Source organism: Hyla sarda, chromosome 6 (genome assembly GCF_029499605.1).
Source record: "Hyla sarda isolate aHylSar1 chromosome 6, aHylSar1.hap1, whole genome shotgun sequence".
Lineage (NCBI taxonomy): Eukaryota > Metazoa > Chordata > Amphibia > Anura > Hylidae > Hyla > Hyla sarda.
In genome coordinates, this window is record NC_079194.1 from 190,481,165 (window position 1) to 190,493,514 (window position 12,350).

Below are 12,350 nucleotides of genomic sequence, written 5' to 3' on the forward strand. Positions count from 1 at the left end.
CTCTCTGAGACTTAAAGGGCCAGTGCACCAATGATTGGTGCCTGGCCCAATTAGCTTAATTGGCTTCCACCTGCTCCCAGCCTATATCTGTTCTCTGTCCCTGCACTTCCCTGCCGGATCTTGTTGCCTTGTGCCAGTGAAAGCGTTTAGTGTGTCCAAAGCCTGTGTACCTGAACTTCTGCTATCCATCCTGACTACGAACCTTGCCGCCTGCCCCCGACCTTCTGCTACGTCTGACCTTGCCTCTGCCTTGTCCTTCTGTCCCACGCCTTCTCAGCAGTCAGTGAAGTTGAGCCGTTGCTAGTGGATACGACCTGGTTGCTACTGCCGCAGCAAGACCATCCCGCTTTGCGGCGGGCTCTGGTGAATACCAGTAGCCTCTTAGAACCGGTCCACTAGCACGGTCCACGCCAATCCCTCGCTGACACAGCGGATCCACAACCCATAAGCCGAATCGTGACAGTAGATCCGGCCATGGATCCCGCTGAGGTGCCGCTGCCAAGTCTCGCTGATCTTCCCACGGTGGTCGCTCAGCAATCGCAGCAGATTGCCCAACAAGGACAGCAGCTGTCGCAGTTGACCGCCATGTTACAGCAACTTCTGCCTCTGCTACAGCAGCAACTATCTCCTCCGCCAGCTCCTGCACCTCCTCCGCAGCGAGTGGCCGCTCCTAACCTCCGCTTGTCCCTGCCGGACAAATTTGATGGGGACTCTAAACTCTGCCGTGGATTTTTGTCTCAGTGTTCCCTGCATATGGAGATGTTGTCGGACTTGTTTCCTTCAGAACGGTCTAAGGTGGCGTTCGTAGTAAGCCTTCTTTCAGGAAAGGCCTGGTCTTGGGCCACACCGCTCTGGGACCGCAATGATCCTGCCACAGCCACAGTCCAGGCCTTCTTCGCTGAACTCCGGAGTGTCTTCGAGGAGCCAGCCCGAGCTTCTTCTGCCGAGACTGCCCTGTTGAACCTGGTCCAGGGTAATTCTTCAGTGGGCGAGTACGCCATCCAATTTCGTACTCTTGCTTCCGAGTTATCATGGAATAACGAGGCTCTCTGCGCGACCTTTAAAAAAGGCCTATCCAGTCGCATCAAGGATGTGCTGGCCGCACGAGAGATTCCTGCCAACCTCCAAGAACTCATCCATTTGGCTACGCGCATTGACATGCGTTTTTCTGAGCGACACCAAGAGCTCCGCCAGGAAAAAGACTTAGATCTCTGGGCACCTCTCCCACAGCATCCTTTGCAGTCTACGCCTGGGCCTCCCGCCGAGGAGGCCATGCAAGTGGATCGGTCTCGCCTGACCCAGGAAGAAAGGAATCGCCGTAGAGAAGAAAATCTCTGTCTGTACTGTGCCAGTACCGAGCATTTCTTGGTGGATTGCCCTATCCGTCCTCCACGCCTGGGAAACGCACACACGCACCCAGCTCACGTGGGTGTGGCGTCTCTTGGCTCTAAGTCTGCTTCTCCACGTCTCACGGTGCCCGTGCGGATCTCTTCTTCAGCCAACTCCTCCCTCTCAGCCGTGGCCTGCTTGGACTCTGGTGCCTCTGGAAATTTTATATTGGAGTCCTTTGTGAATAAATTCAGCATCCCGGTGACCCGTCTCGTCAAGCCGCTCTACATTTCCGCGGTCAACGGAGCCAGATTGGACTGCACCGTGCGTTACCGCACAGAACCCCTCCTGATGTCTATTGGACCCCACCTCGAGAGGATTGAGCTCTTCGTTCTCCCCGGCTGTACCTCTGAGGTCCTCCTCGGTCTGCCATGGCTCCGGCTTCATTCCCCCACCCTTGATTGGACCACCGGGGAGATCAGGAACTGGGACTCTGCCTGCCACAGGAAGTGCCTCTCCCCCCCTCCCAGTCCCGTCAGGCAAGCCTCTGTGCCTCCTCATGGCCCCCGTCCTTGTGTCTTCCTGCCCCGTGCCAAGCTTCACCCTCTGCCCTCCCTCCCCATTCCAACTCCTGCTGTACTGCCTGCCGTTGAGAAAACCCTCCATTCTTTCCCGGTGTCCTCATCCCAGGGGAGGCAGTCACCGGACAAAAAAAGGGGAGACCTAAGGGGGGGGTACTGTTACGCCTAGCGCTCCGGGTGCCCTCTCCTCCCCAGAGCGCTCACGGCGTCTTTCTCCCTGCAGCGCCCCGGTCAGTCCCGCTGACCGGGAGCGCTGCACTGTCATGGCCGTTGGGGATGCGATTCGCACAGCGGGACGCGCCCGCTCGCGAATCGCATCCCAGGTCACTTACCCGTCCCGGTCCCCTGCTGTCATGTGCTGGCGCGCGCGGCTCCGCTCTCTAGGGCGCGCGCGCGCCAGCTCCCTGAGACTTAAAGGGCCAGTGCACCAATGATTGGTGCCTGGCCCAATTAGCTTAATTGGCTTCCACCTGCTCCCAGCCTATATCTGTTCTCTGTCCCTGCACTTCCCTGCCGGATCTTGTTGCCTTGTGCCAGTGAAAGCGTTTAGTGTGTCCAAAGCCTGTGTACCTGAACTTCTGCTATCCATCCTGACTACGAACCTTGCCGCCTGCCCCCGACCTTCTGCTACGTCTGACCTTGCCTCTGCCTTGTCCTTCTGTCCCACGCCTTCTCAGCAGTCAGTGAGGTTGAGCCGTTGCTAGTGGATACGACCTGGTTGCTACTGCCGCAGCAAGACCATCCCGCTTTGCGGCGGGCTCTGGTGAATACCAGTAGCCTCTTAGAACCGGTCCACTAGCACGGTCCACGCCAATCCCTCGCTGACACAGCGGATCCACAACCCGTAAGCCGAATCGTGACAGGAGTGCTATTTGGAAATCACCATGTGGATGTTTCAGTATTTCTGAATAGCATAGTCTACATCATTGGCACTATAGTCTGTAGAGTGGGACCCTAGTACATACCTAAATTTCTTACACATCATTTAGATCCATCCACCCAAACAATAAATGATCATTTATAAGAGGAAGCCATGGTGCTGGTGTGAAAAGAGCTTTGTGTACATGGCATAATATAGCTTTATTTATGAATGAACTCAACCAATAAGGCGTAAATAGTATAAAATATAACTTTTACTAGATTCTTATAAAATTGGCGACAAAGACAGTGTGATGTGCAAAAAAGACAGTTTTGAACAATATATACAATTGTATAGACCTCAGCAATTCTGAAAAAGCCAGTAATCACTTGTTCGATGACAATTGATATATTGTCAGCAGACTGTCTGACTAAGGGAAGGGAATATGGATACAGGTGAGTACCCTATACATTAGATTTCCCTACCTAGTCTATATTCTTACCCTCACTACTATAAGTGTGGATAAGGAAAAGGGGATGTACAGTGACCACTCTCAGATGATTATCAAGTGGTAATATCATGTAGAAATTTCTCATGCTCCATATTTTTACGTGTTTCTCCCATATATTTCAGATGGGTTCATCAGGGTTACATAGTTAGTACGGTTGAAAAAAGACATACATCCATCAAGTTCAACCAGGGAATTGAAGGGTAGGGGTGTGGGATATTGTGGATATTGGGGAAGGGATGGGATTTTATATTTCTTCATAAGCATTAATGTTATTTTGTTCCAGGAATGTATCTAACCCTGTTTTAAAGCTGTAAAATTTTCCTGTTGTGACCAGTTCCTGAGGTAGACTGTTCCATAAGTTCACAGTTCTTATGGTAAAGAAGGTGTGTCGCCCCTTGAGACTAAACCTTTTCTTCTCCAGACGGAGGGAGTGCCCCCTCGTCCTTTGGGGTGGTTTAACCTGGAACAGTTTTTCTCCATATTTTTTGTATGGGCCATTAATATACTTTAATATACATTTATCATATCCCCCCTTAAACGTCTTTTCTCAAGACTAAACAATTGTAACTCCTTTAATCGCTCCTCATAACTAAGATGTTCCATGCCCCATATTAGTTTAGTCGCGCGTCTCTGCACCCTTTCCAGCTCCACAGTGTCCCTTTTATGGACTGGTGCCCAAAACTGAACAGCATGTTCCAGGTGAGGCCGTACCAATGCTTTATAAAGGGGGAGTATTATGTCCCTGTCCCTCGAGTCAATGCCTCTTTTTATACATGACAATATCCTGCCGGCCTTGGAAGCAGCAGCCTGACATTACATGCTATTCTGTAGTCTGTGATCTACAAGTACACCAAGATCCTTCTCTACCAGTGACTCTGCCAGTTTAATCCCCCCTAAGACATACGACGCATGCAGGTTATTAGTACCCAGATGCATAACTTTACATTTATCCCCACTGAACCTCATTTGCCATGTGGATGCCCAGACACTTAGTCTATCCAAGTCATCTTGTAACCTATACACATCCTCTATAGACTGTACCGTGCTACATAGCTTGGTGTCATCTGCAAAGATAGAAACAGAGCTGTTAATGCCATCCTCTATATCATTGATAAATAAATTAAACAACAGTGGGCCCAGTACTGAACCTTTGGGTACACCACTAATAACCGGGGATCAATCAGAGTACGAATCATTGACCACCACTCTCTGGGTAGGATCCATGAGCCAGTGTTCAATCCAGTTACAAACTAAAGTTTACAAACAGATTTATACACCTGAGCCCAATCAACTCCTCCCCCTAGAGGTGGAACAGAGAAAAAGAGAAAGAAAAAAAAAAGCAGAAAAAGGGTGTTTAAACTCTAACAGTTATCCCACTATGTGCAAGAGAAAAAGCTATATAAAATTGTGTACACCTGTACCTTAATTCTTGAATTGGAAAGGACAGGTGATGTAACTGAAGGCAGTAATATTACTGCCTGCAGTTACATGACCTGTCCTTTCCAATCCAAGAATTAAGGTACAGGCGTACACAATTTAATATAGCTTTTTATAGCTATTATCTGCATATGATCAGTTAAGTAAATGGTATTTTCCTAATTTTGTTTTAGGACACCACTGTTGATGCACTATCACGGCGGCATTTGTCTATTGAAATCCTGATTACATCGAACATAGGAGCAGTTATCAGAAACTGCTGTATAATAACATGCTATATAATTTTGTGCATTTATCTATACTATGTTAACTGTGATACAGTACCTTGGTTGTTAACATCCAACCCCCTCTTCTATACATACATCACAATATGATTATTGATGACTGTTCATGACCATTTCTGACTGTGACCGACGGGGACTTTCTTATCAAACACCTAGTATCCTTTTTTCTATCTTCACCTCAAGCACATCTTATTGTTTTGTGTATATTTTGTATAATTTGTAATATGTTAAAAATTTCTCCTTCAACCCTGATGAACCCATATCAAATATATGGGAGAAATGCGTAGGAATATGGAGCATGAGAAATTTGTACATGATATTACCACTTGATAATCATCTGAGAGTTGTCACTATATATCCCCTTTATCCCAATCCACACTTAAAGTAGTGAGGATAAGGATATAGACTAGGTAGGGAAATCTAATGTATAGGGTACTCACCTGTATCCACATTCCCTTACCTCAGTCAGCCAGTCTGCTGACAATATATCAATTGTCATCGAACAAGTGATTACTCACTTTTTCAGAATTATTGTTCAAAACTGTATTTTTTGCACATTCCACTGTCTTTGTCACCAATTTTATAAGAATATAGTAAAAGTTATATTTTATACTATTTACCCCTTATTGGTTGAGTTCATTCATAAATATATACGCTGATTTCTCTCCAAGGGCATCATCAGGTCCACATTGAGGGGTCATGCCTCATCTGCTTTCCTCTTTTTTTCGTAATATAGGTTTGAACTGTTGCTGGTGAAAATATTTGTGGATAATGCGGAAAAATAAGAATAAAAGGGAGTTCTCTGACTACATGAAAACTCTATTCTAATCTGATCAAAACCAGCAAAAATGAAAAATGTTATGAAGATTTACCTGTGGATGGTAACTACCACATTATCTTTGGTTCTCCACTGCTCCTTCAGACCAGGGACCTACTGCTGTGGGCGATAGCAGTAGGTCCCCAGACCTGAAAGAGCAGTGGAGCACTGAAATGGGGCAGTATTGGGGCCTACGACTATATGGGGACATAGAGGGGACCTACTAGTGTATAGAGGTTGCATAGGGGCCTACAACTACATAGGGGAAAGAGGGGGCCTACTACTGTATAGAGACCACAACAATATATCTCTGATTACTCTGAGAAGATGACAGAGCCTAGGGGGATAGAAAGAGGAGCAGGGAGCCTGGGGAAAGGATATGGAGTAAAGAAAACCTAATACATTTGAAATACCAGCAACTATATTAATTACAAACATGTTACTAATATGGAGGATGGGTACACTTCTTGGAAATTGTCTGCCAAGTAGTACCCTTGCAGAAAAAAAAGTAGAGAACTACTAACCTACACTGAACCACTGCACACGGTTTGATAAATCGTCCCCACTATATTAGGGACACTCAATATATTTTATTGCTTATATAATTGTAATTTTCTTTCCTCTATATAAAGTATACCATCAATTGTTTACATAATGAAGCTGACATTTCCACATAATTTTTCCTGCTTTTTCTTACTATACTTTTTCTTATAAAGAGGCTTCCTAAATGCTCACTTTAAGATTTGAGGTAGCATATTATATCCTTACTGACCTTACAACAATAACACATTCTCAATTTTCCATGGTGGCCCTCCTCTTGACACCTGTATAGTCATGGGTATGAAAAGCTCATTTACTTGGATATATTTAAACAAAGTAATTAGGTCACTTCTAAGGCATTTTAATGTACAAAACTAATTCATCAAATCTCTATTTATAAATTTAACCTCTCCATTCACTTCATTAACTTTCTGTAGGTTGCCCACCATGGACCTTGCCCTTTACCTTGTCCTGTTTCATGTAGGTGCCCTAAGCTGTACTTGAGGTTTGAGATGTTATCAGATCAGTGACTTACACGACAAAGAAATCTTTGCAGTATGTGTGTATCTTATACTTCAATCATATTTACCTTTGTAGCAGTTACCTGGTATTGGGGGTGGATATTTCATGTTTAGGTTATTCCTTCATGAAAACACACAGTAATTTACTTGGTAATTGGCGCATTATATTACACGGTCCATTTAGAAAGGGAACATCAAACAGTCATTTCAGTCATTTATCATGGATGTTGAAGATTGAGGAGTAGAACTATTATAAGTTGAGAGGATCCAGTACATACAGCTTTATTTTATTATTCACATTTTCCATTCATAGTAACATTTAGATTTAATTTCTCTATACATATTCTAACTGTAATAATAATAATAATAATAATAATAATAATAATAATTGTAAACTTGTGTTTGATACATTGCCTCCATCCAGTTTATGTTGCAAGAAAATATTATTTTCAGTTGGGCATATTCCATCGCATTGCACTAATATCTCTGTAATTTCCTTTTTTTTCTCATGCATTCTGTTAACACTTCCTGGCAACTACTCATGTTTTCATGTGCACAGTTAATCTATTCCAGTAGTTAAACATTTCTAGTGATGAGCCAATGTTTCAAAAGTTTGATTCGGCTGCTATGATTTGGATGAGCCAAACCTCAACAAAAAGTTTGATTCAGAGAGAACTAGCTCTGTCAGCACTGTGCCTAACTTTTGGCTAAGTAGGGAAAGCTGAAAAAAAGTTATGAAAAAGAGACACACACATAAGGTTTAAAAACGCTATTCAAATATGTTTGGACCAAATCAGGGTTTACGGGGTTTGCTTAAGTCAACACTAATCATTACAGAGGAGATTTCAGACACATTTTCATTTTTGGTGTGCATTCAAGATACTGCAATTAGGAAAACATATAGGGGGAGATTTATCAAAACCTGTGCAGGGGAAGTGTGGTGCAGTTGCCCATTGCAACCAATCAGATTGCTTTATTTTTATTTTTCACAGGTTTGGTTGCTTTGGGCAAGTGCACCAATCTTCTCCTAAACAGGCTATGATAAATCTCCCAGACTAAATCTCCCAGACTAAAACTGTCTAATTTTTAGACAGTACAGACTTAGACAGACTAAAAATGTTCCAGATTTATCACTTAGATCAAAGAAATAAGTCTAGGGAAGTGCATCTAAGTGCATAACTTTTACTTCAAACAGATTAAAATACACCAAATATGTGACCCTATAAAATCACATACAGCTCAGTACCAATTGTACCATAGTGAAGTACTAGCCCAACGCTTTTCCGCTGCATATAGCAGCTTCCTCAGGGGAACACCAACAATGGCACAATCATGTAAATAGTAGATTAATGTATGAATATACTGTAAATATAGTGCAACAAAATGCAAAAGACTCATGGTCCATAACGCAACTCCAGTAATATGGAACTACCTAACAAATACTCCTCAATACTATATATAAGGACATGATGATTGTCACATTCATAAATTGGTTCATAAATAAAGTTTTATCACTTAGCAATTAGCAACACCAGAATTGCTGATTATTGGTCATATCAAATGCCTGAAAAAAAGAATTTAAAGTGTTTAAAAAGTCCCATCAAAACAAAAATGGCACTGATAAAAACACAAAAAATGTGCCCTCATACAGCCCCATTCACAGAAAAATTATTAAAAAAATATCAGAATAGGACAATTTTAAGCATACTTATTGTTTAAAAAAAATTCACTTCTGTTAAATGTAGTACAATAATAAATAAAGTAAGTTTAGGTTTCGTAGTAATTGAATTTACCCACAAAATAAAGATTACATGTCACTTTTACAATAACATTCACTGCGTAACCCCCCCCCCCCCCCACACACACACACATACACACACATTTTCCAATTTCAACCCCAATTTTAGTTTTTTATTGCTTTGCCTTACATTTTATGGTAACATGAAAGATGGCACTGAGAATTATAATTGGTCCTATATAAGAACAAGGCCCTGTGGATGGAAATATAAAAGTGTTATGTCTCTTAAAGGGGTACTCCCCTGGTGCCAGGAAGTTTAACAGATTTGAAAATTACTTCTATATAAATATCCTAATCCTTCCAGTATTTATCAGCTGCTGTATGCTCCAGAGGAAGTTGTATTTCTTTCTGGAGTTCTTTTCAGTCTGACCATAGTGCTTTCTGTTGACACCTCTGTCTGTCTCAGGAACTGGACAGAGGTGTCAGCAGAGAGCACTGTGGTCAGACAGAAAAGAATTATACAACTTCATGTGGAGCATACTGCAGCTGATAAGTACTGTAAGGATTAACATTTTTAAACAGAAGTAATTCACAAATCTGTAAAATTTTTTGAACCAGCTGATTTTAAAAATATTGTTTTCCACCGGAGTACCCCTTTAATCCCTTGAGGGCACTGCCAATTTTCTTTTTGCAGTTTCTTTTTTTTTTCTCCTCGCCTTCTAAGAGACAAAACTCTTTTCTGCTACCAGCTATCTGTGGGTCAATATGATAATCGCACAATTTTCTATTATTGTACTACTATTAAAAAAGAAAACTATTTTTAAACAATATTAGTATGTTTAAAATTGCCCAGTTCTTACCCCCCTTATATCTTTGTTTTTTTTTATGTACAGGGCTGTATGAGGGAAAATCTTTGTGCCATGACTTTTTAATCACTTTTTATTTCTTTTTTTCTGCAATGTTATGTGACTGATCGTTAGTCTTTTTTTTTACATTTACGCTGTACTCTGCACAGATCATTAACATTATATTTTAATAGTTCAGACATTTCCACAAATGGCAATATCGAAAATGTTTATTTATTTTTAAAAAATTATTTTCACAACAATATTATTTTTTATTTGTTGGGGAGGGGCTTATTCACTTGCTTTAAAACTTTTTGAAACTTTTTTTCTACACATTTTTAGTTCCCACAGGGGACTTTTTATTGCATTCTTTTAATTGCAAATACTGAACAGTGTTATGTAAAGGCAGCCACAATCCACTCCTGTGCTTGCTTCATTGCCTGGATGAGACTAAGGTGTGCCAAGTACCAAGCAGCCAGGGTATACAGATATGCTCTGCATCCTCTAAGGTTAACAGGAAAGGAGGGAAAGGAAAAATCCGAAAATGTGTCCTTAAGGCTGTGACCTTAAGGGGTTAATGTAGTTATATAACAATATACAAGTTTTCAACAAATATATACACAATGTTCTGCCCTGTGCAGGACCCGGGTGAGTAGTACATGACACAGGGATCCTCTGTTTTGAGTTTGAGTCGCTGTGTCCTGCAATGCACTTTTCAGGCACAGTTCAAGGCTTAACAAGTATATACATTTTACCCATAGTGATCCTTTTAAAAATATCAATTTGATGGTCATACTTTTTCACTTCATCCACCATACAAGTCTGAACACAACACTAAAATTTCAAGAAAGAAATCTACTTGTGATCTGATAGAAAGCCAATAATGAGCGATAAATGGAATTTGGTTTTCATGTTGTGCTGAATTGTGGAAACATCAGACTTTCCTGAATTATACAACCCGATCTGTGAGCGTTGTGACATTTTTTCTGTTAATCAACTTGTTGAGGATAACTAATAGATGTGCTTGTAATGTAATCAAAATGTTTTGTCAGCCTGGTTTGTTATTCCCATCATTGAGATTTGCATTTGAGATGTGGAAGAACATAAGCTGGGGGGATGACTAGATTTATGAAAGCAAAAGTTGCGGCAAAAAAGAAGAAAAATATTATGATTTCTATGTATATTACCAATGATGAGCAAAAACTGAAACAACTTCTCATGTGTAGAACAAAGTTAGGTTTATGCTTCATATTTTATCTACTGAGTTATAAGCCAGTACTTCTTTTGTTATAAAAGAAGACTGCACATGATACTTCTGCTAAAAGTATAAAGCTACCAATGATAAAGGTGCTCCACCATAACCAATTATTTTGGACACAAGAAAGTAACATATGCCTTTAGGACAGTGTGCGATACAACTGCCCAATCCAATAGCAGTGCAGTTCCAAAACGATTAGGAAAACCATATTTTGCATTTCTTTTTGGTCTGTCCATGGTTAGACTGAAAATAAAGCTTTTATAATTTGTTTAGAAATATTACAGTGTCTTGTAGTAAAACTACTGTATGTTTACCAACCTGATTTTGGGTCTAAAATTCTATGCTGAATAATTTAACAATGTAGTTGTAAGAGGGAGTTCTATATTTCTGACACCCTACAATGATCATCAAAGTTCAAGATCATCATACCTCTGTAACTCTTTTTCGCATTACTTGGGGGATGCCTTACTTTTAAAGATTGTTATCATCAATGTAGTGCTGATGTGTAATCAACATAGATCTGATCTAAAGTATGAGCTGATACATCTTTGAATTCTTTCCAAATTGCTCTTATCCATGGACTGTGACTAGTATTACAGAAATGTTTTGGTGTGCTGTACTGGGTTTTGTTTGGTAAAACTGAGATCTACTGTAGCAGAAATTAAAAATAATTAACATAACAAAGGTAGGTAGGTAGGTACGTATACATTGAAGTCAAATCACTAATATAACCAAAGTGAACCAAGAACACACAGGAATTCTAACTTACTGTAGCCTTCACAGTTTCTTATTTATAAGAAAAAGTCATTAAATGAAACATACAATTTAAGGAAAGTGGGACCAGAGCTAGGCTAGTTGCCAGCAGTACTCACTCCTAGACTTCCTCTCACTTACTATTCTGGCCAATTACAGCATAGTATCAGTCCCTTCAGGTCATGACATATTGCTTATGAAAGTGCACTGGACTAGAACTGGAACTCCCTGGCCTTGTGCTGATTTCGTTAGATGACATGTGAAAAGATGGGGCTATTTATGTACTGAGTTTGCAAGGTGTTACTTGAGTAGAAATTGCAGCTAAATAAGCAAGGAAGGGTTTACATCCCAAAAGCAGTGCTGGTAAGCAGTGAAACTGCTGCTGCTGCTGCTGATGATGATAAGCTGAAGGGAGGGGGAATTTTATTTAGGAGGCAACTTAAAGAACCAGAAGAGTTAATCAGCCCTGAGAGCTTTTGTTTATCTTTGTTGCTCAGATTCGCCTCTGTGCTTCTCGGTGTGTTTCAGTTGCAGCCTATCAGAGTCCTCCTGCTAATTGCACAGGTGTATTTAAGGAGGCCTTTGCCATACATTCCCTGCCTGTGATAGTTCTAGTAACTGACCTAGCAACCTCTTACTCTTATTGTTTATTCTGGTTTTCTGTGACTCTTGGCTCGGCTTTTAACTTCCCTTTGTAACTCCGTTATTTTAATTCGTTCCCTCTTGGCTTGGACTCGACTCGTGGACTACGAATTGGTGTGTGTGCGTGTTTAGGTTATTTTCTTAGTTTGTGTGCCTCCAGCTGTTTCCTGATATATTGTCTGTTTTTTTAGTTTATTGTTTTAACAACTGACTTCCATCACTTATATAGGAAGGG